We start from the raw sequence: 27,783 nt of genomic DNA on the forward strand, positions 1-27,783 counted from the left end.
GCTTAAAAGGAGCCAATCCAGAGGTTGGAGGGGAACCTCACTGCCATCAAGAAGAAGAGCTAGGAGTAGAGCACATTCTTTGGACCCAGGGTTTCTGCACTGAGAATATCCTAGGCCCAGAAGACAGAGAGAGCTGTAACACCAGAGACAGCAGCAAGCACAGCAGAGTCCAGCGGCAGAGAAATGGCAGCAGCAGAACCAGGAGACCGACATAAGACAGCACAGCGGGCTTCCTGGCCCACAGAATAAGGAGGCTACAGTGGCGTGTGCTGACCCAAGGAGCAAGAGAGCTGAGCATCTTCAGGCAGGAAGCTTCCTTGCAGAGTGGGGTGCCTCCAGGCACTTATTGGTGGAGCTAAAAAAAGAGTTGTAACACTTGCCCAAGCAGGGCAGAGGTCAGGGCCAAGAGGAGCCTGTCCTGGGGGGGAGGGGGGCCAAGAGGAGGCTTGTCCTCAGGGAGCCCAGAGAAGCCTGTCCTCAGGGGCTTGAGAGGAGGCCTGCATGGCTGAGAGCGGGCATGCACAGCAGAGAGAAGGGGCTGCTTGCTTGCACAGCCAAGAATAGCTGAGAGAGAGCTGTTGTGCACTGAAGAAGGGAGGGATGTGCTCTTCACTTCAGGGGAGACTTTCAGACTTTGTTTACGTGCTTCCTGTTCCTGGTCCTGATCCTAAGTTGTAACCTAATAAATCCCACAGTAGTATGGTCTGTGAGTTCTATGTGGCCATTGCAATGAATTGTTGAATTATTGAACCCAGCTGAGAAGTAGAGAGTGTTGTGGGAGGGACAGCTGGTGTCAGAAAGTTTGGAGAGACAAGGCATGTCTGACCTCCACCTCACAGGAATCAGCCTTGGGCTGATGTTGATCTTGATTCTCTCTCCTCTCCCTGAAGTTAGACAAGGAGGTCTGACTCCACACCATTTTTATAGTGCCCCAGGACATTTCACAGAATGAGAACACTGTGAGGAGCGGACTGAGGAATGGCCATTCCTTTACATTGGACCTTAGTAAGGGTGTTACAACCCCACCCTAATCCTCTTTAACATTAAATTACAATCACAAAATGGAGGACAACCACACAATACTGGGAATCAGGGCCCAGCCAAACTGATACACATATTTTGGGGGGACATAATTTATGACATGCTGCCAAGTTTAGGGTGGTTCATTAGACTGCAGTAAATAACTGGAATACTAAAAGAGATTTTACAAAGCTCTGCCTGTGGGTCCACTGTTAGCTACATGAGTTTCATGTTACTCTTGACTTTTGCTTCTTAGTTGGAAGAAATTCTAATATGGTAGTTGTCAAACATGTTTGCATATTCTTTGACACTGTCATCAAGGGTTGGGAATCTAATTGCCCTACCCTTGAATATGGTCTAGACTTAGTAAATAATTTCTAATGAATAGAATTCAGCAGATAGAACACTGTGACCTCCAAGGCTAGGTTATAAAAGTGTGTTAACCTGGAGGACTTGTGCTTCAAACCTAACTGCCATGGTGTGAGGAAGGCCAGGTGACAATGGAGAGGCCAAACATAGATATTCCAGTCCTCGGCCCCAATTAAGGCCCTAGTCAACCAGCACCACTGCCTAATAGTTGAGCAGGGAAGCCTTTGAGATGGCATCAGCCCCAGTCATTACATTGTTATCTGACTGCAATCTCATGAAGGACCTCAAATGAGAACCCTCCATGAGCCCAGTCATCAATAAATGATTGCTGTGTTTATGCTGTGTCTTAGTCACCTAGTGCTGCTATAACAGAAATACCTCAAGTGGATGGTTTTAACAAAGAAAAATTTATTTCTTCACAGTAAAGTAGACTAAAACTCCAAATTCAGGGCCTCAGCTCCAGGGGAAGGTTTTTTCTCTGTCAGCCTTCCATCAATCTTCCTCCAGGCTAAGAGCTTCTCTCCACAGTGACCCTGGGTCCAAAGGACGCACTCTGTCCCAGCACTGCTTTCTTGGTGGTACGAGGTCCCCCACTCTCTGCATGCTTCTCTTTCCTGTTATGCCTTGTAAGATAAAAGGTGGTGCAGGCCAGTCCCAGGGAAACTCCCTTTACATTGGACCAGGGATGTGACCTTAGTAAGGGTGTTACAATCCCACCCTAATCCTCTTTAACATAAAATTACGATCTCAAAATGGAGGACAACCACACAATACTGGGAATCAGGACCCAGCCAAATTGTTACACACATTTTAGGTGGACATAATTCATGACATGCTGCCAAGTTTAGGGTGGTTCATTAGACTGCAGTAAATAACTGGAATACTAAAAGAGATTTTACAAAGCTCTGCCTGTGGGTCGCTGTTAACTACCATGAGTTTCATGTTACTCTTGATTTTTATTTCTTAGAAACTATTAGTTTTCGTGGAGGATAACAATTATTTTTATTAGATACTCATCAAATATTTTTATGATCCACAGTAATCATTTTTATTAATTCATTTCAAAATAACCATGTCATAAGGGCTGGAAACATTAGTCACTTTATATGTTCTCCTGAGGGAAAAGCAATTAAACAGTCTTTTGGTGGAATAAGCTTGGAACGTATTCTTTAGCTCCCTAAGCCATTAAAAATTGGGAAGCTTTAGAATGAATGGATCCTTGAAGTTGTTTTTGAAGCAGGAGAGGTGGCAATAGAGAAGCAGAACATCAATACCTGTAGTTATGGGTTGAATCATGTCCTCCAAAAGATGTTAATGTCCTAATCCCTGTACCTGTGAATGTAACCCTGTTTGGGAATACGGATTTTCTTCTGTTTGGTTATTAAGGCCATACCAGAATAGGATGAGTCCTACGCCTAACCTCTTCTTAATGATGTCTTAAAAATATAAAAAAAAGAGAGCAGAGCAGGCATACAAAGACATATACAGAGAAAAGAGATTGTGTGAGGAACCATGTACAAGCCAAGGAACATCCAGATGACAAGAAAAAACCCTCCCCTAGAGCCAATAACCTGATATGGACTCCTAGCCCCCAGAACTGTGAGACAATACATTTTTGTTATTTAAAGCCATATATTTAAAGCCATATACTCGTGGTATTTTGTTATGGCAGCACTAGAAAGCTAAGACATCTGGGCCACTTCAGCATGCTGGGCAGTGAAATAATATTGCAGAGGTTGCCTGTAAACCTTTAGCCACTGTCAAGTGTTTTCTAGGAGCTAACTTTGTCCTCATCAACACTTACAGGTCTAAAAATTCCAGCTGTGAAAAAAAATTGGGTATCTATATAGACATTGGAAACCCTGGTGGTACAGTGGTTAGCTGTTAGGCTGCTAACCAAACAGTCAGTTCAAATCCACCAGACACTCCTTGGAAGCTCTATAGGGCAGTTCTACTCTGTCCTATCGGGTCACTATGAGTCGGAGTCAACTTGACAGCAATGGAAATAGCGTAGCACGGCATGAGTCAGAATCAACTCCATGGCAACAGGTTTGATCTGGGTATCCACCCACTGCCGTCTAGTCAATTCTGACTCATGGCGACCCTATAGGACAGAGTAGAACTGCCTGATAGAGTTTCCAAGGAGCGCCTGGAACCCCAGGGTTTTCTGATCTGGGTATATAGACATTAATATGTATACCAATACCAGTTGCCATTGAGTTGATTTCAACTCATGGCAATTCTATATGTATCAGAGTAGAACTGTGTTCTATAGGGTTTTCGATGGTTGTTTTTTTGGAAGTGGGTTGCCAGCCCTTTCTCCTAAAGCACCTCTGGGTGAACTTGAACTTCCTACCTTTCAGTTAATAGCCAAACACATTAACCGTTTGCACCGCCCAGGGACAGACACATGCAAATACACATACACACAAGACTCTACTTCTTATCAACTGTGTGTCTTAAATTACTTAACCTCTCTTTGTTTTAATTTTCTCATCTCTAAAATGAGGATAATACTTTCCACATGGGATTGTTGAAAGTAAATGAGCTTAGAATAATACTTGGAGCACTAGAATAGAGTGTGATGTTATTAATAATCTAAACATATACGTACACACATCAAAGAAAAACTGGGAGAAATTACACCAGAGTCCACAGTTATCTCTGGGTGGTAGGATTATGGATGCTTTCTGTTTTCTTCTTTATCTTCTTCTATATTTTTAAAACATCCTATAATGACCTTGTATTTCATTAACTAAAAAAATTTTTTTTCAAAATTGACTGTAAGGGATACCTAAAAAAATTGAAATGGTTATTGCAAAGATGGTAGAAGTATGGATAACTTTTCCAATGTTTTTAATTTATTTTTTAGTGTTTCAATTTTTCGTAAGTTGACTTAATCAGAGGAGTTTTTAGGTCTATGAAGATGGACACAGAGGATGAATTAATGTTTAGCCATGTGGTACAGATGCAAGATGTAGAAGTTCATTAGAGAGAGACCACGAGGACTGCAGCAGTCATAGTAGGCTTCTTGAAAGTGGTGAGGCTCATGGTAGACGTAGGAAGATGGGTGCTTTTTCCAGATGACCAATTCCATCTTGTCATACACTGTCACCCACAACAGTTTTGAGCTCTCACTACATGCCAGAGCACTACTCCAGGTGCTGAGGGAATAAAGAAAGGCTCTGTCATCAGCTTACTACTTAATGGGGAAAGTACATTCGTAAGCATGTCATCTTTCAATTTAATACAGAAAATTCCAGTATAGTAATACATGCAGGGCTCAGTGGGAACACATGCAAAGCACATTTGACTACCCTGGGGTTCAGATCAGTTTCTTTGAAGTGGAGTTCTTGAGCTTAAGCTAGACGGATGAGCTAATCCCAGGCATAGAAAGAAGGGCATTCCTGGAGGCAGGAACAGAAGTGCAAAATGACGTGGTATCTACAGTAAACCATGAGCAATTGGTTTTGGTAAAGGAACAGAAGTGTGAAATGACACAGTAGCTACAATAAACCACAAGCAATTGGTTTTACCAAAAGAGTACTCTTCAAACTTCTTTCCCCCACAGAATCCTTTCTTCAAACCAAAGATCATATGTAGGAACCCAAGAGATAAAATAAACAAAATTAGGTTGGCGTATGTAGGGTTATGTGTGGCTGACCCAAGTCATGGCCTTTTCAATCGCCTCATATGCATGTGACAGCTGGGCAATGAAAAAGGAAGACTGAAGAATTGAAGCATTTGAATTGTGGCATTGACAAAGAATATTGACTATACCATGGACTGCCAGAAGAACAAACAAATCTGTCTTGGAAGAAGTACAACCAGAATGCTCCTTAGAAGCAAGAATATCGAGACTTTGTCTTGCAGACTTTGGACGTGTTATTAGAAAGGGCCAATCCCTGGAGAAGGGCATCATGATTGGTAAAGTGGAGGGTCACCGAAAAAGAGGAAGACCCTCAGTGAGATAGACTGACACCATGGCTGCAACAATGGGTTCTAAAGTAGCAACAATTGTGGAGATGGCACAGGAAGGGGAATTGTTTCATTCTCCTGTGCACACGGTTGCTATGAGTTGAAACCAACTCGATGACACCTAACAACACCTAACTTACTTTAACAAATGAAATGCAATCAGATGTGACATATGCCCCTCCTAGCAGAATCTTTAAATGCTTGGATGGTTTTGCCCTGCTTCTCTTGAACTGAGGCAAGTGGTCTTACGATGGTGAGGAGGAAGGATGTGGGACTCTTTCAAGAAGGTCTTTCTACTTTTCAAGTAATAAGGGAAACAGCTGCCCCTTCTCAAACTTTTTCTTGAGAGTCCAGATTTTACACTCTGCTGTAGTGTGAAATTATTTCATTTTAAGCAATGAGCAGCCTGTGTTTCTTGAGGGTTTGTTAAGTCTCTTATGATTTGTGATGACTACATTGTACACCAATGGGTTTCTTCAAAGCTTAAACTCCGTGTTTTTGGAGAAAGTGTCTTAAAATGATATCTTGCTTTATTTTTACCATATAGCAAGGTTGGAAAAAACATGTGAACACTGGTGCCAGGCTTTCTCTCTGAGTGTGAACTGTCTTTGCTCAGGACAATAGCTTTATAGGTCATTTGGAATGGAAAGTAGACCCTGAGACAAGGGAGAATAGGAGAGAGAAAAAAATGAGAGATTAAACTGTTCTGCTTTAGAAATAAACAAGCATGGGGGGCAGAAGGAGAGAGTTGAGATAAAAAGAGAGTAGAAGTAGAAAAAAAGCACAAGATTAAGTAATGGGCAGTAAGCTGAAACCCAGGTTGGCTAATGCAGAGACTTCTAGTTGTCCCACCAAAAGCTGTCTCCTTTTCTTGCACAGTAATAGAGTTCTAGCTTGGCACATGACTGCCCTGTTAGAGACTACATTTCCCAGGCTCCATTCCAGCTGGTGTGATCATGTGACTATGTTCTTGCCAATAGAATGAGAACAGAAGTAGTGTATGTACCTGCTTCCTTTGTAGGAAATCCTTGGCCTCTATTCCCTGTCTCTTCTTCTCTTCCCATGGGCTGTTGGTGAATGTGGTTTGATCCAGCTTTGATCATGCAGATGAGGACAGCTCCCAGGGGATGACAAAATAAAAGGGACTGTGGTTCCCGAGTGATTGTGTGGAGCAGAGCAGCCTCATACTCTGGACTGGAAGAGAGAAATAAAGCCATAGTAGTTTGTCTGGGTAGTCTGGGGAAGGTTAAAGCCCTCAGCTGCTAACTGAACAGTTGTTGGTGGTTCGAGCCCACTCAGCAGCTCCATGGGAGAAAGACCTGGCAACCTGCTTCCATAAAGATTACAGTCTAGAAAACTTAATGGGACAATTCTACTCTAATCACTGTGAGTGACAGTACCTAACAACAACAGTGCGGGGAAAGGTCTTTTTGTTCCAGCACCTTAGCCTAAATCTTAACAAATACAGTGGCAGAAATCACTGCGGGGTTTTTAAAAAATAGATAACTATTATTCAATTAAAAAAAAAATTTTATCTTCTCTGTTGTAAACTCTCATCCTTTTGACTTTGGGCAAGATCTGTTACAAGCATAAAGGCTTTGTGCAAGTAAGGGGTTTGGTAGAAATCAAGGAAAATAACTGGGTCCCGTAGCTGGGCTGACAGAGTACAGACCAAGAAGAACACGTGCTAGACGGTCTATAAGCTAAAGTAATTCCATGGAAGCAGGAGCTCTGAGCCAAAGATTACAATGACAATGTGAGTACACCTGAATTCACAGAAATCACAGGAAGGGGACCGCATACAAAACATGGAATGGAGGGATGATCCAATTCAATCTAGGTCAAAGGGTGCAGGATGACCTCAATGGACACCTAGACCAAACACAGAGCAATTAACCCAAGAAGGCAGGAATATGTAGTGGTTAAGACTGCAGATTCTAAAGGCAGACTGTATGAGTTCCAATTTCTACTCTACCACTTAAAACTGTGTCACTTTGGAGAAGTTACTTAAACTCTAAGCCTCAGTTTCCTAATCAGTAAATTGAATATAATAATAACAATATCAACCTCACGGTGTTGTCTGAGATCACTCTACATTTTGTGCTCAAAATTAAATGGAATAATGTACATCATGGTGCAGGACCAGGCAATGGCTTCGTTCTTCTTCACATGGAGTCATCATGATTCAGTGCCAACTCAACTGTAACCAACAATAGCAATGTACATAAAACACTTAGCACAGTGCCTGACATATACTGTGGAATCACATAAAGATTAACCTCTATTATTAACAATAACATTCATAAATTCCATAACAATATTAATACGAAATCCAAACCATTTTTTCAAGGCTTAGAGGAAAATCACAAGCGTTGAGACTTCTTTTGCAAAGTCGTACACTCTCATGTTTCTTTCTTGACCTGAGGAATGTGGGGTAGAGAGAAGGGTGTCACTCCAGCATGCGAGGTGTGCAGGGCAAGTATCAGTAGCTCATTGTTCACAGGAGAAAACAGAGAAGTTGGGAAAGGTGTCCAAGGCAGCAAGCTAGGGGCAGAACTAGAACTAAAACCTGGGCCTCCTGCCATGATTTGAATCCCCAGGCACTTTAGCAGATCCAGAGAACAAAATAATTACACTTCTACCTCAAGGTTCAGGCTGCCCAGAGGCCTGCCCTATTGTTCTCTCCATCTTCCCTTTGTGTTCCCTTTCTAAGTAAACAACTTACCGTCCACTAAGGAACTCAAGCAAGAAAGCCATAGCCATCCTATGCTTCCTGTCTTTCCTTCCTCCCATATCAATTAGTCCTTAAGGACGCCTATTTCATCTCCTAAATTACTCTCAACTCTATCCACTTCTTCCCACCTCCACTGCCACCAACCTACGTCACGTCACCCACAATAGCCTCTAAATTGGTGTCCACACTTTCCCCCTTCATTTCTTTCTCTTCTCTGCAGCCAGAGATTTTTTAAAACAGAAATGTAATCATGCCTGTCTCTGCTTCATACCTTCACCTGGCTTCCCACTACCCCTGGGGTAAAGTCCAACCAGACTACCTGCTTAACTTCAGCTTGCAACACTCTCCCTGGCTCTCTCAGCTCCGACCACACTAGGCAGTTTTTCTGTTTCTAGACCAGAGCTTCTAGCCTTTAAATGCTGCTTCCTCTATCAAGGACAGTTTTTCCTGCTCTACATCCCTTCATCCAGGTAACTCTTATTTGAGAACAATTTTTTATCAAGCTCCTATTATGTGCTAAGGAAATCCTGGTGGTGTAGTGGTTAAGTGCTACAGCTACTAACCAAAAGTTTGGCTGTTCAGATCCCCCAGGAACTCCTTGGAAACTCTATGGGGCAGTTCTACGCTGTCCCATAGAGTCACTATGAGTCGGAATTGACATCAACGGGTTTGGTTTTTTGGTTATTATGTGTCAAGCACTGTTGTAGGCCACAGAGATAGTTAACCTTTTTTGTGCCAAGAACTCTATTGGCAATCTGGTCAAACCTATGGATTCAGGCTAATGCTTCTCAAATGTATAAAATAAATACATGGAATTATAAAATATATTGAATATATAAAAATATTTTTTTATTTGTGAAGTTGTTTTTATTAGTTGCTGTAGAGTCAGCTCCGACTCACGGTGACCTTGTGCTTAACAGAAGGAAACGTTGCCAGGTCCTATGTCACCTTCTAGTACCATATTGAACAATATGCTGTTGTGATCCATAAGGTTGTCATTGGCTAAGTTTCAGAAGCAGATTAGCAGGCTTTTCTTCCTAGTCTTAGTCTAGAAGCTTCTCTGAAACCTGCCCACTATGGGTGGCCCTACTGCTATTTGAAATACCTGTGGCATAGCTTCCAGCATCATAGCAACATGCAAGTCACAACCATATGACAAACTGACAGATGGGTGGTGGGTGGTAACACAGGTGTTTCTTTATTATTGCATTAAATAGCAAGATCCAGCAGTGAATCTAAATACTGTACATCATATTAGTGATCAGCATATATTTCAAGATATCTGCAAAACTGTGGTGTGTGACAGCCTCAAGTACAGTTGATACTACCGTGGTTTGTTGCCTACAGTCATAATGGAAGGAAATACTAAGCTTCAGTTACGGGGTTAGTGAAAATAAAGATGCAATTTTTTTTCCTTTCCAGATTCATAGAGCCTTAATTCTACCCACAGATTCCAGAGGGTCTCCAGTTTAAGGTTAAATGTAGGAGGACACAGAAGGAAACCAGATTGACACAGGAACTTATGTGCTAATGGTGGGAAGACTGATAAGCCCAGTAATTTCAGATTGCAATGAGTTGTTCAAAGACGATAAACAAGTTAATCTCATATTAGAATGAGTTGTTTAATGAAAATAAAGTGAGATGATAGAGATTAACTAGTAGCAAGGAGTCCCTGGGAGGCCCAAATGGTTAAGCGCTGGACTACTAACTGAAAGGTTGGCGGTTCGAACTTACTCTGACGTGCCTAGAAAGTAAGGCCTGACGATCTACTTCCAAAAGGTGGCAGCCTGGAAAACCCTATGGAGTAGTTCTACTCTGCACACATAAGGTCGCTATGAGTCAGAATCAATTTGGCGGCAACTAACAACAGCAATGGGTAATGAGGGTAACTAGAAGACAAAAAGTCCCCCCGAGAAGGTGACCCCAGCTGAAATCTAAAGAAAGAAAAGGAGCTGGTCTCATGAAAAGTCAGGGAAGAGTGTCCCAACAGGAGGGGACAGACAGTAAGAGCAAAGGCCCTGAGGCAGGGCTGGGCATGGCATGGACCAGGCACAGAGGCTGGTCTGGCTACTGCACAGTGTGGTGGGATAAGGTTAGAGACACAGGCACGCCTTTGAAGGCCAACATAGGAAGCCCTTGAATTCCTGCCTTGGTCCCCTCTGTAAAAATAGGGTGGCATTAACACCAGCTTCCCAGGGCTATTCTGCAAGCCCTTGAGATAATGTTCACGGAAGGACCTGGTAAACCAACACACCCTGGAGCTTTCCATGGGTCACACATCACTTCACTTAACCCTCATGGCTCTCCTATGGAGTGCATACAGTTGGGCTCCCGTTTCTCAGAAGGGTTAGGTAATTTGCTTAGAGTCACATAGGTGGTACATGACAAAGCTATCTGACTCCAAACCCCCTTACACTTACCCACCACCATTTTCTATCTCCTGTCTATGGATAAAGCATAAATTATTTCAAATTGAATTCACCCTCCTCTCCACACGATCCTTCCCCCAGCAAAGCAGGCTTTCCAAGGAGAAGTTAGACTCCAAAATGCGGCAGCTAAAAGCCGCATGGCCTGGGGAAGCCACTTGACCCTAACTTCCTGTTAAAACTGGCATAACCATGGCAACCCACTCCCAGGGCTTGTAGTAAAGAGTCCAACAGTGAAAATCATCCCAAATCAGTGTAAGCAGGAGAGGTGTTCAGTCATCTCCAAGTGCTGCTGCGTCCCTCCTCCTCCCAGCTCCCTGAGGTGCTAAAAGCTGCCCTGCAGGGCAGGCCCATGCAGCCAGCCCTCAGGGACTCCGTGTCTTTTTGTGAGGGCAGAAGCTCTGATGAGCACGTCTGGGTGCTCCTGGGCCGGCCTTTCTAATCTACCGTTGATTTTAGCTGTAAAATTCTCTCCCCAAAGTAGATAAGGATCTAAACAAGGGCTCAGGTGTTTGTAGTGTTCACTGTCCTAAAACAGCCCCAACCAGCCAGGCAGAGTTTCCTTTGCAATTTCAAGAAACCAAAACCAATAGCCTTGGAGTTGATTCCAACTCATGGCAACCCCATGTGTGTCAGAGTAGAAATGTGCATCACACGGTTTTCAATGGCTCATTTTTCAGAAGTAGGTTCCCAGACTTTTCTTTCAAGGCACCTCTGGGTGGACTCGAACTTCTGGTTGGCAACAGAGCATGTTAACTGTTGGCACCACCCAGGGGCTCCTCCCAATTTCAAGAGGTGAGAAAAGAAATGGAGAATTGGGCAGAGGCTGAGGGTTTGTTTAAACCTTTTCAGTTTTCACTCTCTCTTTGTTTTCTCTCCTTTTCACCCTTTCTCCAGCAATTTGACCTCAGACCCATACCCTCAGGAAACCTCTCATGATTTCTTTCCTGCCTTTACTTTGGCCTGAAGTATTTGGAATATAGAATGTTCCCACCTGCCTTCACCTGCTACCCCCAGGATGGGAGAAGATGTCATCAGCTCTGTGCCCTGCTTTATTTAAGGCTTTCGCCCAGTCACAAAGATTTTACTGGGTTGGAAAACATTTCAAAGCCCTGGGGGCAAAGTGCACTGTGGGCAATCTGTTTTAGACAAGTGATGCGTCTTCCCACCCCTTTATTTCACTGTGACCAGCAAGACTGAGGACCAGAAATGATAGATGCTGACTCTCTGTATGATCCAACTATCCATAAAATTTTGAACAAGAAGAAATGAAACCAGAATGCTCCTTAGGAGGATGGTGAGACTGTGGCTCCCCTACTTTGAACGTGTCATTAGGAGAGACCAATCACTAAGAAAAACGTCATGTTTGGTAAAGGTGAGGTGGTACTCTGTGAGATGGACTGACACGATGCCCAACACAAGGACTCAAACATACCAACAATCATAAAGGTGGTGCAGGACCTGGCAATGCTTGTTCTATTGTACCTAATGAGTGGCCCTCTCATCTCTGCTGACAAAGTTTTCATTTCATGGTGTTTATTTCATTTCCCTCATAGAGCTCAGTGTCTGTTGTGTAGACACCAAGTAACAACAACAACAATGTATGATCCAGCAACACGCTAAATGTATTGCATGCATATTACTCCATTTAAACTTCGTCATTGCATTGTGGGCACTACGTTTTTATTTACAAATATTCTTTATTACAACATTTTAAAATATTCTTTATTTCCACAGTTTTGTTGTTGTTGTTGTCCCATTATGCTTTTACTATACGGTAGAACTCTAACATTCAAGAAAGATGTGACCTAAGACTCTTTTTTGTTGTTGTTGTTGAGAATATACACATCAAAATATACATCAATTCAACAGTCTCTACATGGCCAATTCAGTGACATTGAATACATTCTTTGAGTTGTGCATCCATTCTCACCGTCCTTCTCTGAGTTGTTCCTCCCCCACTAACATAAACTCACTGCCCCCTAAGGTTCTTATCTAATCTTTCGAGTTGCTCTTGTCACTTTAATCCCATATAGATAGTTCTTTAAAGAGCATAATACTTTTTTTGGTTGAAGTTTTAAAGATTATCTCAGGACAATAGTTTCAGGGGTTCATCCAAGCTCCGTGGCTCCAGGAAGTCTGGAGTTCATGAGCATATGAAATTCTGTTTTGCGTTTCCTCCTTTTGATCAGGATTCTTCTACGGTATCTTTGATTAAAATGTTCAGTAATGGTAGCGGGGTATCATCCAGTTCTTCTGGTCTCATGGCAAAGGAAGCAGTTGTTGACGGAGGCAATTAGACACACATTCCATTTTCTCCTCCTATTTCTGATTCCCCTTCCTCTGTTGCTCCAGGCTGAGGTGGGTAAAATTATTATCCCTATGTTACAGAAAAGGAAACTGATATATTTATCAAGGTTAATAACTTGCCCAAGATCACTCAGAGTTTTAAACTCAGGTCATCTGATTCCATGGCTTTCACTTTCCTAGGTATTGTCTACTTGTCAAAGAATGGGTCTCGAAACTTTTAGTGGCAGTTAGAAGAAAGTTTACTTTCTCCCAGAATTGATTTGTCAACAGTGAGGTGATGTGGGTAATGTTGTATCATGGAGACTCTTATACAGATACTGTAAAATGGTCACAGTTACCTTTGTGAATGGAAAATATTAACTGCCTCTAAGCTTGCTACAGATGCCTCATGGAAACGTAGGCTCCAACTGACTCATACACACTGCAGACACCTAATGGGGGCAGCAGCCTCCTTTTTGATGTGGCTTCTCTTTCAAGCTTATCTTGTTAAACTGCTAGAGAGAAATAAAATTCCTTTCACTGACTAAATTCCTACTCATCTTGGCCGCAGCATGTAGGGAGGGAAGAAAAACAAAGGGAAGAAAAGAAAGCAAATGGGTGAGCTTGCTAGCCGTGGGTAGTAAGGAATATGGGCTTCACCAACCTGAAAAATCTGACAATCTGTCACTCACGTCTGACAGATGGAAAACATGTAGAGTTGGGTGGTTCGCCTCAAGCTGTGTTCACAACACAGCAGACACTGAGCACTGTCAGGAAAAGAAAGAAAACTGTGAAACGAGAACTATGCCAGTAGAAATGAGAGGGCCGCTCATTAAGTTTTCCTTTCAGCCTCTTACTAAAGCTTTCTTGGCCCTCAGCCCTAGCAAAACTAGAGCACTTACTTCCCTCTTGCTCTCAGCATCAGCTCTCCCTCCCTGAGGGTAGGGATGCAGCTGCATATTCTGCAGTTCCCCCAACACCCAGACCAGCACCCAGCACATACTGGGTGCTCAGTGCCCTTAAACTCATGATATTCTGAGACCCAGAAGGCAGACTAAAGAGTCCTTCGAGATCAAGCCCATTTCCTCCTGTGAGACATGTGCTTAAGAATGTACAGGTGCCGCGACTCGGGAGAAGAAGCCAACATAGGGATCAAAGATGACATCTAGGGGAAAGCAAACAAACCCGTTGCTGTCAAATCGATTTCAGCTTATGGTGATCCCATGTGTGACAGAGTAGAACTGCTCCAAAGGATTTTCTTAGCTGTAATCTTCACTGAAACAGATCACCAGGCCTTTCTTCCGTGGGTGGGTTTGAACCACCATTCGTTAGGTTAGTAGTATTTGTGCCACTCAGGGACCTGATTATACATAGAGAGACTCCTAAAATGAGAAGTACATGCCTAAATATAATGGGTAGGTTTGTGATGTGATGGTAAGACCCTGGAGAATTGTATTATGCTTGGTAAAGTAGAGGATCAGTGAAAAAGAGGAAGACCCTTAATGAGATAAATTGACACAGTGGCTACAACAATGGGCACAAACATAGCAACAATTGCCAGGATTGCTCAGGACCAGGCAGTATTTAGTTCTATTGTACCTAGAGTCGCTACGAGTTGGAAATGACTCGATGGCACTTAACGAGAACATACCTGCTTCCTTTGCTTGAACATGAGACTTATGAACCCACCCAAGCAAAATCAAACTCAAGGTTAAGAGCTCTGGGAGGCAAAATGTTGAAGGATATAAACAGCCAGGCTCTCACTACGCCCTGTAAATAAAGCCCTTGTCATAGCCCGCTGGGACCTCTGAGCATTGTTGAGGCCCAATAAATAGAAGGTTCTGAACAAATCAAGAAATAGAAGAGAAAACCAGAAGTCAAGATGTTCCCTTTATTGCTGGTAAAGCTAGATGGGAGGACCTAGCTTTGTGTGAGAGCTACATGAGCTTGCTTCCTGAACCTTAGAACCAGGAGGACTTCCCTCCATTTACAGTCAGAACTGAAAAGGGCCAACGCAGAGGACCTGCTCTGGGAAGACTTTCAGCATAAGAAGCAGAGAACATGGCTGGTCCCAAGGGAATTAAAAAAAAAGGAACTAAGCTAAATATTGTTGTTGTTATGTTGTTAGTTGCCATTGAGTCAATTTCAACCAATGGCGACACCATGCGTGTTGGAGTAATACTGTGCTCCATAGGGTTTTCAAGACTGTGACCTTTCGGAAGCAGATCACCTTTCAGAAGCAGATCTCCAGGTCTGGGTGGGTTTTAACTGCCAACCTTTCGCTGGTAGCAGAGCACTTAACCAATTGCATCACCCAGGGGAAACCATGCTCTGAGTATGTCCAGTTGTTTTTCCCAAATTTACCAGTTAGATAAATTACTCCACCTGCAGGAGTAAAAGGACAGAGAGAGGCCCAGAGTCATTATTCAAGATCCCTTTGTAGGAAGGAGTCCCTGCGTGGTGCAAGTAGTTAATGCTCTCAGGTGCTAACCAGAAGATTGGAGGTTCAAGTCCATACAGAGGCACCTCAGAAGAACAGCCTGGTGATCTACTTCCAAAAATCAGCCATTGAAACCATATGGAGTACAGTTCTACTCTGACACATATGTGGTCTCCATGAGTTGGAGTTGACGGCAACTGGAGTTGAATGCATTAGGAATGGGAAATGTTTCCCATTAACGAGTATTTATAACATTTACTCACATGGATAAAATATTTATTTACATATACATCTCCCACTTATAACCAGAAACCCATTGAGGGAAGGAAGAGATTGTGTTTTATTTATCACTCTTTGTCAAAACCTTGTACACAGAAGGCATGTAAAAGTGTGTCAAATGGATATGGACCCAGAGTCCAGACAAACCTAGGTTCAAATCTCCTTCTCTGCCAGTTACAGGATGCATAAACTTGAGAAAATTATTTACTCAGAGGTTGCAAACCAGTGACCCACCACAAACCACATCCAGCTTAGACACGATCTGTTTGGTCCACATGGTGATGTCCACCAACCCTTACAATTTTATAAATAAGTTGACAACATTTAAAACTTGGGAGATTTCAGGTAAAAATTTGGATTTCTGGTTTCTCCTGAAAACTTGGAAGACTTGATATGGTAGATTGATTGCAAAAATGGCCTTACCTGTAAACCAATGTCCATTGCAGCACTTGTCACAATAGCCAAAAGATAGAAAAAAACAAAATGTCCATCGACAGACAAATGGATAAACAAAACTTGGTATATACACACAATGGAACGTTACTCAACCATAAAGAGAAATGAAGTCTTGGTGCGTGCCACAGCGTAGATGAACCTAGAAAACATTATGCTCAGTGAAAAAAGTCTGTCACAAAATGGCAAATGCTGTTTGATTGCACTTGTATGAAATAAGCAAATACGTAGAAATAAAAGATTATTAGTGATTACCAGGGGTGGGAGGGAGGGGAAAAGGGATAGTTTTGTTTAGGGGACATTGAGTTCATATCCATGGGAAAAATAACTTGGAAAGGGATAACATTAGAGGTTGTACAACATGAAGAATGTATCAACACCACTGAATTTGTATGTGGAAATTATTGAATTGCTGAAGGTTTTGTTGTGCATATTTCACCACAATTTTTTTTTTTTAAATGGCTTAAATTCTTCATACCTTCCTTGTCCAAACCCTTTGCAATGTTACCTTATGGTTCCACCCAATTAAGAGTTGAAGTCTACACTGCCAGGAATATATGCAAAGGACTTGAAAGCAGCAACACGAACAGACATATTTATACCAATATTCATTGCAGCATTAGTCCCAATAGCCAAAAGGTGGAAACAACCTAAATGCCCATCAGTGAATGAATGGGTAAACAAAATGTGGTACATACATACAACGGAATACTGCTCAGCCAGAAAATGAAATGAAGTCTTGATACATGCTACAACATAGATGGAGCTTGAAGACATTAGGCCGAGCGAAATAAGTCAATCACAAAAAGACTAATATTTTATGACTTCACTTTTATAAAAAGACAAGAATAGGCAAATGTATAGGGACCAAAGTTTATTATCGGTTACCAGTGGTAGGAAGGAAGGGGAAAGGGGAGACTTATTGCTTACGGAATGCTGAATTTCAGTTTACAGTGATGGAAAAATTATATTGATTAAGGGTAGGGTTGCTCAGCCAATTAATGTAATTGCTGTCAAGTAGCTGTACACCTGTAAAAATGAGAAAAAAAGAAGGAACATAGGCTGAGGTTGCTTATGTACAACCAAACACCTCACAGGGTTTGGTTCCTTGGTTTGGAGGTTTAAGGTCATGGTTTCATGGTACATCCCAATTAATTGGCCTAATACCATGTTTAGTGTTTCTGTTCTACCTCCTAGTTCGTTGTGTAGTGTTTGAAGTCCTAAAAGTTTGCAAGCTGCCATCCAAAGTACAGCAATTGGTCTCCATTCACCTGAAGGAAGAAGGGAAATCAGGAATAGGAGGAGGAAAGAGAATGCACGTCTGGTTGTCTCCATGAACAACTGCCTCCTTTGCCATGAGAACAGAAGAACTGGATGATGCCCAGAGACCAATTTTGAATATTTTGAATCAAAAGAATCAAAAGGGAAAAAATGCAGAACAGAATTTCAAATTCTCATGGAATCCAGATTTTCTAGAGCCATGGAAGTTGGATGAACCCCTGAAATTATTGCCCTGAGATCGTCTTTAAATCTTAAACTTGAAGTCTTAAAACCAAACGATAGTTTAACTAGTAAAGAATGTCTACTTTAAGCATTGTGCTTTTTTTTAAGAGCTATTTGCATGGGACCAAATTGATAACAGCAACTTGAAAGATCAGATAGGAAACTTACAGGGGCAGTGAGTTTATGTTAATGAGGAAGGAACAATTGGGAAAAGGAGGGTGAGAATGGTTGCACAACCTGAAGAATACAATCGATGTCACTGAATTGTACATGTAGAAATTGTTGAATTGGTATATGTTCTGCTGTGTATATTCTCAAGAACAACAACAAAATAAATTATTAAAAAAAAAAAGTTGTGGTCTATTTCTCTACCTTTTGTCTCTGAATTAGCCTTGTGGCCTGCCTTAGCCAATACAATGTAACAAATGACAGCATGCCAGTTCTGAGCCTGGACTTACGAGACCTTGCACGCTTCTGCTCTCGTGTTTGGATATCTGAGGAGAACTTGCTGGACCTAAGAGATCATATAAAACAAAGACAAGTTGTCTCTTTGTCAAAACCAAGGCCCAAGACATGAGAAAAAGCCTAGTCAAGATCAGTAAAGCCAAACCTCAGTTAACCCACCAGCTGACTAGAGACACATGCATGAATCCACCTAAGACTAGAAGAACCACCCCTCTGATCCATAGACCCATGGACAATAATACTTGCTTATTGTTTTAAGCCACTGAGTTTTGAGGTGGTTTGTTACGCAGCAATAACTGATAAAGCCGGCTATGTTGGGCCCATAAAGTCCCTGGATAGTGCAAACAGTTTGTGCTTAACTGATAACCTAAAGGTTGGTGGTTCAAACCCATCTAATGGCACAGCAGAAAATAAAGGCTTGGTGATCTGTTTCTGAAAGATCACAGCCTTGAAAACCCTGTGGAGCAGTTAGTTGTACTCTGCACACACTGTGTCACCATGAGTCAGAATCGGCTCAACAGCAACTAGCAGCAACAACAACATGTTGGGCCCTCGGTCCCTCATGGCAATACTTAGCTGAGGCTGAGCAGCCCTTTTAGGTGAAGCCTGAATTTTGCAGTTTCCACTATTCCTGGCATTCTCTATTGTCTCTCCAACATTGTAGCCCAGTGACAGTTGTCATTAATTATCCCTTGATGTGTTGTTTTTCTCATAGTTGGATTAACAGGAAACTCAAAGAGTTCTTATATCCTTGTCTATCAAGATTTGTCTACCAAAAGAGATCAAGATAGCTATGTATTCCAAACAAATGGTAAAGTGCATATTTCTTTGTGGAGGAAAAACAATCTTACACCAATCGCATATGCCCACTTGACCGCTGTATGCAACTCAGTTTGAGCTCTTGATTTAATCCCTCTCGGCCTCAGTTTTCTCTGTAAAATGGGGTTAAATACACATGTCTCAGAGGATTCTTTAAGAATTCAGTTAGATTTCAAAGAATAACATAGTGGTTTAGGTTGCCAGGATTTAAATCCCGGATTTACCACCTAGTAACTATAAACCCATGCATAGTACCTAGAACCCTGATAGATGCTCAGTGAAGCTACTTTAGTCTCATTTCCCTGTAAGAATTATTTCTAATCTTAGTATCATTGCATAAAGTTAGTAGCAATCAAAGCTAATTTTAAATGAGATTATCATTTTAGAAATAGCCAAAGGTTCGATAGAGACTCAGACAATGTCAATTCGCTGAGTATTAAATAAATTTTTACAAGAGTTATACCTCTGATCATGGTACAAACATCTTCTGAAGGTATACCAAAGAAATAATACAAAGGCAAAAACACAGAGATATTCACAACATCCATTCAAGCGAATAAACACCACCATGGGGAAACATGGCAATTTGTTTAGAAAATAATGTTAAGTGAAAAAAATGATACACAAAATGGCATATATGCATTAATTGCAATTCTACAAAAATATAACTGCACATTGAAAACAACTGGAAGACAGTGTAGGATAATATAAGCAGTTGCTATCCCAAGTTTATAAAATTTTAATAAAATTGTTAACGGGTATACTACAATATTAAAATTCGGAAAATTATGAAAACATATTATCATAAAAATGTTAAGTATTTGTAGCGCATTACTCAAAGGGTATCACAATATATTATTTTATTGGCATTTATCAATAAATTTAGAGCATTGGAATGTTTTATTGGTAGATATAAGAACAAGCTATTAAGTAAAAAAAAAAAACTTTTGTTTTCTTAAAATCTACAATTTGCATGGTTACAGTTAAGGTCTTTCCCTCAGTCCCACTCTCACACTCACATTTCATCCCTCCTTGTGGTTAAAAACTGAACAGAACAAAATCCCAGGGCCTCTAGCTCCAGGTCAGATTATAATCACGGGAAATCAACAAATGTTCCATCCTTACCAATTATGGAAGAGCAGAATCTCAGTCCTCCTGGGACTCACAACCCTGGCTCCACATTATCTGATAGGACATTCACACCCAACTTTCAACATGTCACCCTGGGGTTGCATATGAAAAGGACCGTTTCCCTCTTCCTTAAATGCTACCACTGAGCAGACCCCTCTCCACCTACCCCAACATTCTTCCAAAAGAGAAAGAAACATGGGTTTCTTGGGTGTGGGGACTTTCATGATCTATATTAATCATGGAGGGGACAGGACTGCATAAAGATAGCTTCACTGATGACTAGGTGGGACTCAGTTCTCTTCCTAGATCTTGCCAGTAGTATGTGGGCTCAGGTTTCCTTATCTGTAAAATGGATTAATTCTTTTTGCTCTTCCCTACTTCACAATTGGTGCTGGTAGTGGCAATATCAGCTAACCGATTGAATACCTGCTATGTGCCAGACGCTATGCTAAGCTCTTATGAATTTATCTCACTTAATCTTCACAAAAACTCCAATAGAAAGGTATTTGTATTATCCCCATTTCATAGTTGAGAAAAGGGGCTCAGAGAAGTCACATCATTTGCCTGTGGCCACACTGTTAGTCAGTGGCCATGAAAGAACTTAAACTCAGAACCATCTGATGATGTCAAAACCTGGCTTTAAACCTATACACCACAAGCCCTTGATATAAATTTATAAAGCAACATAGGAAAGCATGTTAAATATTTTTTAAAAGCCGGAGCACACATATTAGAAACATAATGAAAGAAAAGGCAGTTTCATCTTATTATACTTTGTATGCACTATTGGGTTCCAAAATAAACTTCATGTCTGGAACATTCTTCCCTACCTGAAGCATTTGAGAAAGAAAACCAAAAAGGTTTTTTAGACGTTACTCTCAGTCCCTGGCACTTTCAGTCATGTGATATCAACTCAAACCCCAGAAGGGACTTTCACAATCATAAACCCCCTCCTTTCATAACTGAAGGCACTGTGGCACGCAGAGCAGAGCGTCAGGGCAAAGCCACACACAGAGCCCCAGTACAGCCTGACTTTGCCCAGGCTTTGATGAGTTATCTCCTGATCCCATCCACAGAGCTTTTCTTTCTTTCTTTTTTTAATAATTTATTTTATTATTGCTGAAAATATACACAGCAGAACATACACTAGTTCAACAATTTCTACATGTACAATTCAATGACATTGGTAACATTCTTCAGGTTGTGCAATCATTTTCACCTTTCTTTTCAGAATTGTTCCTCACCCAGTGACATAAACTCAATGCGATCAAGCTTTCTATCTAAATTTTTGAGTGCTGTTATCAACTTGTTCCCATATAGATAGTTCTTTAAAAGAGCACAGTGCACAAGGCAGACATTCGTTATTAATTAAGTTAAACTATCGTTTGGTTTAAAGAAGACTTCAGGAGGTATTTTTGGTTTAAGGTGCAAGGATTAAAGATTATCTCAGGGCAATGATTTCAAGGGTTCCTCCAACCTCAATGGCTCCAGAAAGTCTGGATTCCATGAGAATTTAAAGTTCTGTTCCACATTTTTACCCCTTTTGATCAAGATTCTGCTATAGAATCTTTGATCAAATTGTTCAGTAATGATAGCTGGGCATCATCCAGGACTCCGGATCTCACAAGAAAAAGGTGGCTGTTTATGGCCATTCACAGAACTTTAAATTCTGCTCTGTTAAAGTGGTTTTGGGGAGTTTTGAAAACTTCGGCCCCCCCCATCTCTCTCTTTGCTACCCCAACCACATCCTTGGCCCTCGGTCATCGTCTAGCACTCTGTATTTGCTGGGGTGCTTGCTTTCATAGAGCTCGGCACAAAGATGCAGGAAAGTCTGCAGGGTGAGCTTTGATTAAATAGGGAGAGACACCTCCTCGAAACCAAGCTATGTTTTGCCCACCACACCCTAGACATTCTTACCCCTTGCACCAAAAAGGGTGTCCCCTGTTTGAAGGCAACTGCAGCCAAGATGTCTGCAGAACTGGTTGAGAATTGCATCTCTAACCTTTGCACAGATTCATGCAGTAGCAAAAAAAAAAAAAAAAAAATTATATATAACTAAACAAAATAAAGAGATCTATAGAAATTCAGCTGATGAAGTCCCCATTCTTTAAAATCTAAGCTAGACCTAGACAGAAAATTCTCTAGTGAACGTACTCTGGTTTATCATTTGCCACCATTGTTCTGCTGAAGCTGCTCTTGATAAGGTTATTTCTGTGTCGATAAATCCAGTGGACAATTCTCAATTCTCTTCTACCTGAATTGTCAGTAGCATTCAGTAAGTTGAACACAGGGTCAGTACCTAGGTAATAATAACTGTGTCACTTGGCTAAGGAGTTCATCAATACTCCAATAATAAAAGTTTGGAAGTTAACATCAAAATAACTGGCACTCTTTGTAGTTGTCAAAAATATATTTATACTTTTGTTAACTGTGTATAGGTCTTTCTATGGAATGGGTTCAGTTCTTCTCAAGTAATTTTTTTTTTAATTGTCTTTAGGAAGCACCAAGTTTATTGAGTCTATATAGAAACCCTTCAGAGATAATATAAGTAGTTGCTATCCCATGCTAAAAGATGTAATATTATGGCACAAGTGGTTTTCAATCAGCTGCTAACCTAAACGTAGGCGGTTCAAACCCAACCAGCAACAAACTGCTTTCATAAAGATTACAACCAACCCTGTGGAAAGGAACCCTGGTGGCATAATGGTTAGGTGCTCAGCAGCTAACCAAAAGGTTGGCAGCTTGAACCCACCAGCTGCTCTTCGGGCGAAAAGACCTGGAGATCTGCTCCCATATAGATTACAGCCTAGGGATCCCCATGGGGCAATTCTACATTGCCTTATAGGGTCACTGTGAGTCAGAATTGACTTGAAACCCTATGGGGCAGTTCTACACTGCTTTATAGGGTCATTGTGAATCAGAACTGATACAATGACCAATAACAATGACCAAAAAAAAAAACCTGTGGAGCAGTTCTACTCTGTAACACATGGAGTGGCCATGAATCTGGGGTCAACTCAACAGCAGCGAACAACAACAACCCATAGCCTCATCATTTGTTGGGCCTCCACTACGCATCAGAAGCTGCATACTTAATGGTTCAGGACACAGGCGCTTCTAGAGTCTCATTGCTTGGGTTCACAATTTGGCTCTGCAGCTTACCAGCTTAGAAAAGAAGAGAAATATAAAAACACACAGAGCTACCATGGAGAGTTGCATAAGTTGTTCACTGCATAAAGGTGCTTAGCCCAGGGGTGAATGGTGGTTGAAATTCTGCCCGTGTTCCTCTTACCAAGCCGTTTGTCCAAGGCAGGGTTATATCCATCTGAGGGAGAGGGCTCTGCTTGCAGAAGTGTGTGCCCATGAGATCCCTCTCTTCAGAGAAGGTGACTTTTTCTAATTTTCCCAAGGATGCCAATGAAATTGGGGCCTCAAGAGGCAACACTTAATGCAATTTGGTCATGGGATCAAGGTTACATTTTTGAACCTCAGTGACTAGGGCATTTCCTGGCATGTAACTGCGCTCAACAAATAATTTGTTGTATGAATGAATATAAAACAATCTTAGAACAAGATATAAGTGCTGAATGTTGTGGAATCTAAAGGTGCTTCTCAAAGTGTGGTCCAGGAATCCCTGAGGTTCCTTAAGATTCTTTTAAGGGGTCCATGAGGTCAAAACTATTTTCACAGTAATACTAAGACCTTACTTGTCTATTTCTTTCTCATCCTTTATAAGTGTAGAAAGTCCAAAAAGTTTGTTGATAGGGTTGCAGATTCTACATTAAAACAAACCCTCAAGAAACTACCACTACAATTTTTGTAGGACTATCAAAGAGGATATGCGTAATTATATGAAAAGGCAATCAAAATAGTTCTCTTTGTTCTAACTACATATATATGTGAAATACATATATTGTATCCTAAACAGTAAATTACATCAAATTGAATGCCGAAGCAGATATGAGAATCCAGCTATCTTCTATTGGTAGACATTAAAGAGATTTGCAAAAATATAAAACAATGCTACTTTTCTAACAAAATTTTTTGTTGTTTAGGAAAATATAGTTATTTTTTTATTTAAAAATGTCATTTAGGGTACCACTTAGTGGGCTTATAATTGTTATTTTAAATTAGTTAATATGCAAATTTAAAAGATGTATCAGTTGGAATTTTAATATGGTTAATATTAATAGCTACAAGCCACATTGACAAAAATTCTCTGGTTTTCTCAATCCGTTTTAGGACTGTTACGTGGTCCCAAGACCAAACAATATGAAAACTGCAAATATAAAGCAAATTATGTTATCAGAATCCCCTGGGGGAACATTGTAAAAATACAGATTCTGGGCTCCACCCTCTAGATTCTGATTCACTACAACTGGGATGGAGCTCTGAGAATTTGTATTTTATAAGAACTCTTACAGCAATTCTGATCATCAGCCACGGATGGAGACAGTAAATGTAGCAGAACTCTGAGGAAATACAAGATCAAAATGAACTGTAATTTTCAGGGAAGTCTTCAGGTATTCAACATTTACCATGTACATACGTGTTCCAGGTACCGTTGGCAACACTGCCAGACACCAGTGAACAAGACACGGGTCTCATGAAGCAACTCACAGACCAGTGGGAGAGACAGAGAAGGAAGTCCACAATTATAACACTGTGATGGGGGCCCTGGTAGGAGAAATGGGGTGCTATGGGAGCACAGAGGCAGGGCACTCTGCTTTGGAAGAGCTGGTCTTAAAGAATGGGTAGGATATGGAGGACCAAGGAGAAAGGGGACTCAAGGACATTATGCCTGGGGACAAATGGCCATGATACCCAATGTAATGAGGGGTAGGTAGTTGACCAGCCGGGCTGGCATGGAGAGCTGGCTGGAGAACAGAGTAAGATAAGGTCAAACAGATCAGCAGGCCACGTGATGGAGGAGTTTTTTTGTTTGATTGTTTATTTTAGCACAGGCTCTTTTTTATTGTGGTGAAAATATACACAACAAAACATACACCATCTCAACCGTTTCTACACATACAGTTCAGTAGCATCGATTGCCTTCTTCAAGTTAACGCAGGCTCCTAATGGAGATGGGTGTTGTTATTACTCCCCTAACAAAATGGCATAAAGAACTACTATTTATTTTATTGTGGTGAATATGTAGACAGAGAAACATCAGCCAATTCAGCAATTTCTACAGGTATAATTCAGTGAATCTGATTATATTTTTCATGTTGTGCAACTATTATAGCTATCCTTTTCCAAACGATTCTACCACTATAAACATAAACTCCATGTCCCCTAAGCAAAAACTCCCTCTTCCTCCTTCCTCCACCACTGTAACCACTAATACTTTTTAGTTTCTATATATTTTCTTATTTCATATAAGTGAGATTACTCCACATTTGTTCTTGTGCAACTGACTTATTTTGCTCAGTATAATATTCTAAAACGTTCATCCACGTTGTGAAATGATGGAAGAGTTTACCCCCACTTGGAGTCTCAAGTTTGGTGGGGATAGGATAAAAGACATGCTTTAGGATTACAACTCTGGTGACATAATGGAGGGTAGCTTGGACAGCGAGGGACTGAAGAATGGGGTGCTTGCTAGTTGGCAATTAGAGTAATGTGATTCTGGGGACCATCCAAGCCAGGTAGGATAATAAACAATGATGCTTCTGCTCAGGGCCTAAAAGAAATGAGATAACCTGCTGAAAACCAGACAGGGGGATAAAATAAATTTAATAAACCCTCCCTGAACTTTCTATGCCTTTTTTGTTTAGATTTCATGAATCATTTTAGAGCAGTAGCTCTTGAAATGTTTGGGTCATGGACCCTTTTGAAAATCAGATGAAAGCTTTAGATATTCTCTCAAAGGAAAAAAAAAAGAATTAAAGCAAGAACATTGTGTGTGAGTAAAGAAAAAAAAAAATTTTTTTTTTTAAAAAGGGTTTATTCCACTCTAGTGTCCCTCACCCTCATGTCATTTTTTTGTCCGTTTTTCTTAAAGAGGTGTCATTTGATAAGGGTGGGGGAGGGGATAAAAAAGATGGTTTGGGCACAATAAGGCGTCAGAGTTTTCCTGTAAGAGATGGTGAATATGAGCAAAAGAAAAGTTGTGGGTAGAAACGTCACTCAGAAGTCCAAGAGGTCTCTTTCTGTGGAACCAAAAGGAATCAATGCAGGGAAGGGCCAGGGACACAGCCCAAGTGTAGTGATAGAGGAGGAGGAGAAGTAGGCTGGCTTTTGCAGGGTTTGACCGATAACTTCATGGGGAAAGGGAAGAACTATGCTTGAGGAGTAAGACTGCCTTTCTTCCTCCAAATGGACTATACGTTTACATCCATCAGACATTGTACATAATTAAGGGCAAATTTTACCTCTTCACTTACTCAGTTCCTTGGGGGTCCTCGTCTTCCACAGCATTTGTGACCAGGCTTCCCCCAACCAAGACTGCTGATCGCAGTTGTGAAAGCTGTTCACTGAACAACCCTCTTGGTAGAGGTGACGGTGGAGGCTGAAACCCAGGCTGTGCTCTACTTGCCAAGCTCTGCAAGCTGCACCCAGAACAGGCACAATTTTCTAAATCTCACGTAGGTGCTGTGCTGCCTAGTGCTCCACTCTATCTCTTCTTCTGCCTTCACTGCTGTGGAGAATTTTGATAGTTGTAAGTCTCCACAGGTCTCCACAATGTAACATGGGTTAGGAAGCCCTCCCTCTCCCCGCCTCTCTCTACATTCTGCTCCTCCATCTTTCCTTCACCCTTCTCCCAGAGCCTCTCACACACACCCTTCTCCCAGAGCCTCTCACACACACACTTCACTTTCTCAGAGAAAGTAAATTAAGGTTGAAGGAGGAAAATTACTTACTATATGACAAGTGTGATTCTTCTACCAACAACAGAAAAAAGAAAAGACACAAACACAAACAGAATACAGCAGCCTCCCTCCTCCCCTCAGCCCCAGTGAAAAAAGTTGTGAAAAAGGACGACCCATAAGCAGTACCTGAATAACAGCCGCAGAATTAAAACCACAGGAGGGCTTTACCTTCTCACACAGCTGGTGAGCAGGCCTGGCTGGGCTCCAGCTCACACACCTGCTGTGGTCTAGGGGAGGAGGCCTTCTATGGGACAGGCCCCATTGTAAGTCCTCTCACCAAAATTAGCTCCAAGCTCTGTCTGGTTGTATTTCCTCCTCTCTTCTACTTTAGGAGTAAATTTGAAAGTGTGAGAAATGTCAATGGTTACCTCATATGCAAGTCCAGCCAACTTACCTGCTACCAACAGCCCCTTTCTCACCCTGAGGGACTGGGCCCCTGCTTCCTGAGCCCCATAGTGGAACTGCTCCTTCTAGTTTCATTCCTGAGAGGACACACTAAAGCATAGAACAAATAAAGACCTGTTGTCGTTGCCATCCGAATGGACCCACACGCAGCAGAACACACTGCGGCCATCTCCTGCTTCATCCCCATGATCAGTTGTAGATTGGACCATTGTAATCCAGGAAGTTTTCACTGGTTCATTTTCAGAAGTAGACTGCCAGGCTTTTCTTCCTAGTCTGTCTTAGTCTGGAAGCTCTGCTGAAACCTGTTCAACAACAGGCAAGCCTCCACTGACAAATGGTGGTGGTTATGCATGAGGTGCATTGGCCAGGAATTGAACCCAGGTCTCCAGCAAGGAAGGTGAGAATTCTACCACTGAATGACCACTGCCCTCCCCGCCCCACCCCTGACCTGGTACTACAGGACTTTTTCGTTACAGGAGACCAGTAGTCCATAATCACCATCGTCATGATAATAGTGAACATTTACGATGTGTTTCTTATGCTTCAGGCACAGTACGAAGCCTTTTCCCTTCAATAACTTACTAAATTCTCACAAACACC

General features: G+C 41.6%; 2 long non-coding RNA genes across 6 annotated transcripts in view; one reads left to right on the plus strand and one right to left on the minus strand.

The window, feature by feature from the left end:
• The window catches only part of LOC111751054 (uncharacterized), a 38,084-nt gene that overhangs the window by 3,903 nt on the left and 6,398 nt on the right, over positions 1-27,783 (plus strand). Inside the window, exon 3 of one of the 2 annotated variants that reach the window (XR_010322112.1) lies at positions 1-9,063. The exons of the other annotated variant lie outside the window; for it this stretch is intronic. This is a non-coding gene — a long non-coding RNA (uncharacterized LOC111751054). Of the gene's footprint in view, positions 9,064-27,783 lie in introns of those variants that run through there. 2 annotated transcript variants of the gene reach the window in all.
• LOC111751053 (uncharacterized) lies at positions 8,757-26,898 on the minus strand. 4 transcript variants are annotated; one of them, XR_010322110.1, is made up of 4 exons: positions 26,293-26,898; positions 15,959-16,130; positions 13,481-13,583; positions 8,757-12,907 (listed from the first exon to the last, which is right to left on the minus strand). It is a non-coding gene; the product is annotated as an uncharacterized LOC111751053 (long non-coding RNA). The 4 variants fall into 4 exon arrangements; XR_010322111.1 differs by having other exon boundaries at positions 26,281-26,898; XR_002786128.2 differs by lacking the exon at positions 15,959-16,130 and having other exon boundaries at positions 8,764-12,907; positions 26,293-26,546; positions 26,770-26,884.

Source organism: Loxodonta africana, chromosome 5 (assembly GCF_030014295.1).
Source record: "Loxodonta africana isolate mLoxAfr1 chromosome 5, mLoxAfr1.hap2, whole genome shotgun sequence".
Lineage (NCBI taxonomy): Eukaryota > Metazoa > Chordata > Mammalia > Proboscidea > Elephantidae > Loxodonta > Loxodonta africana.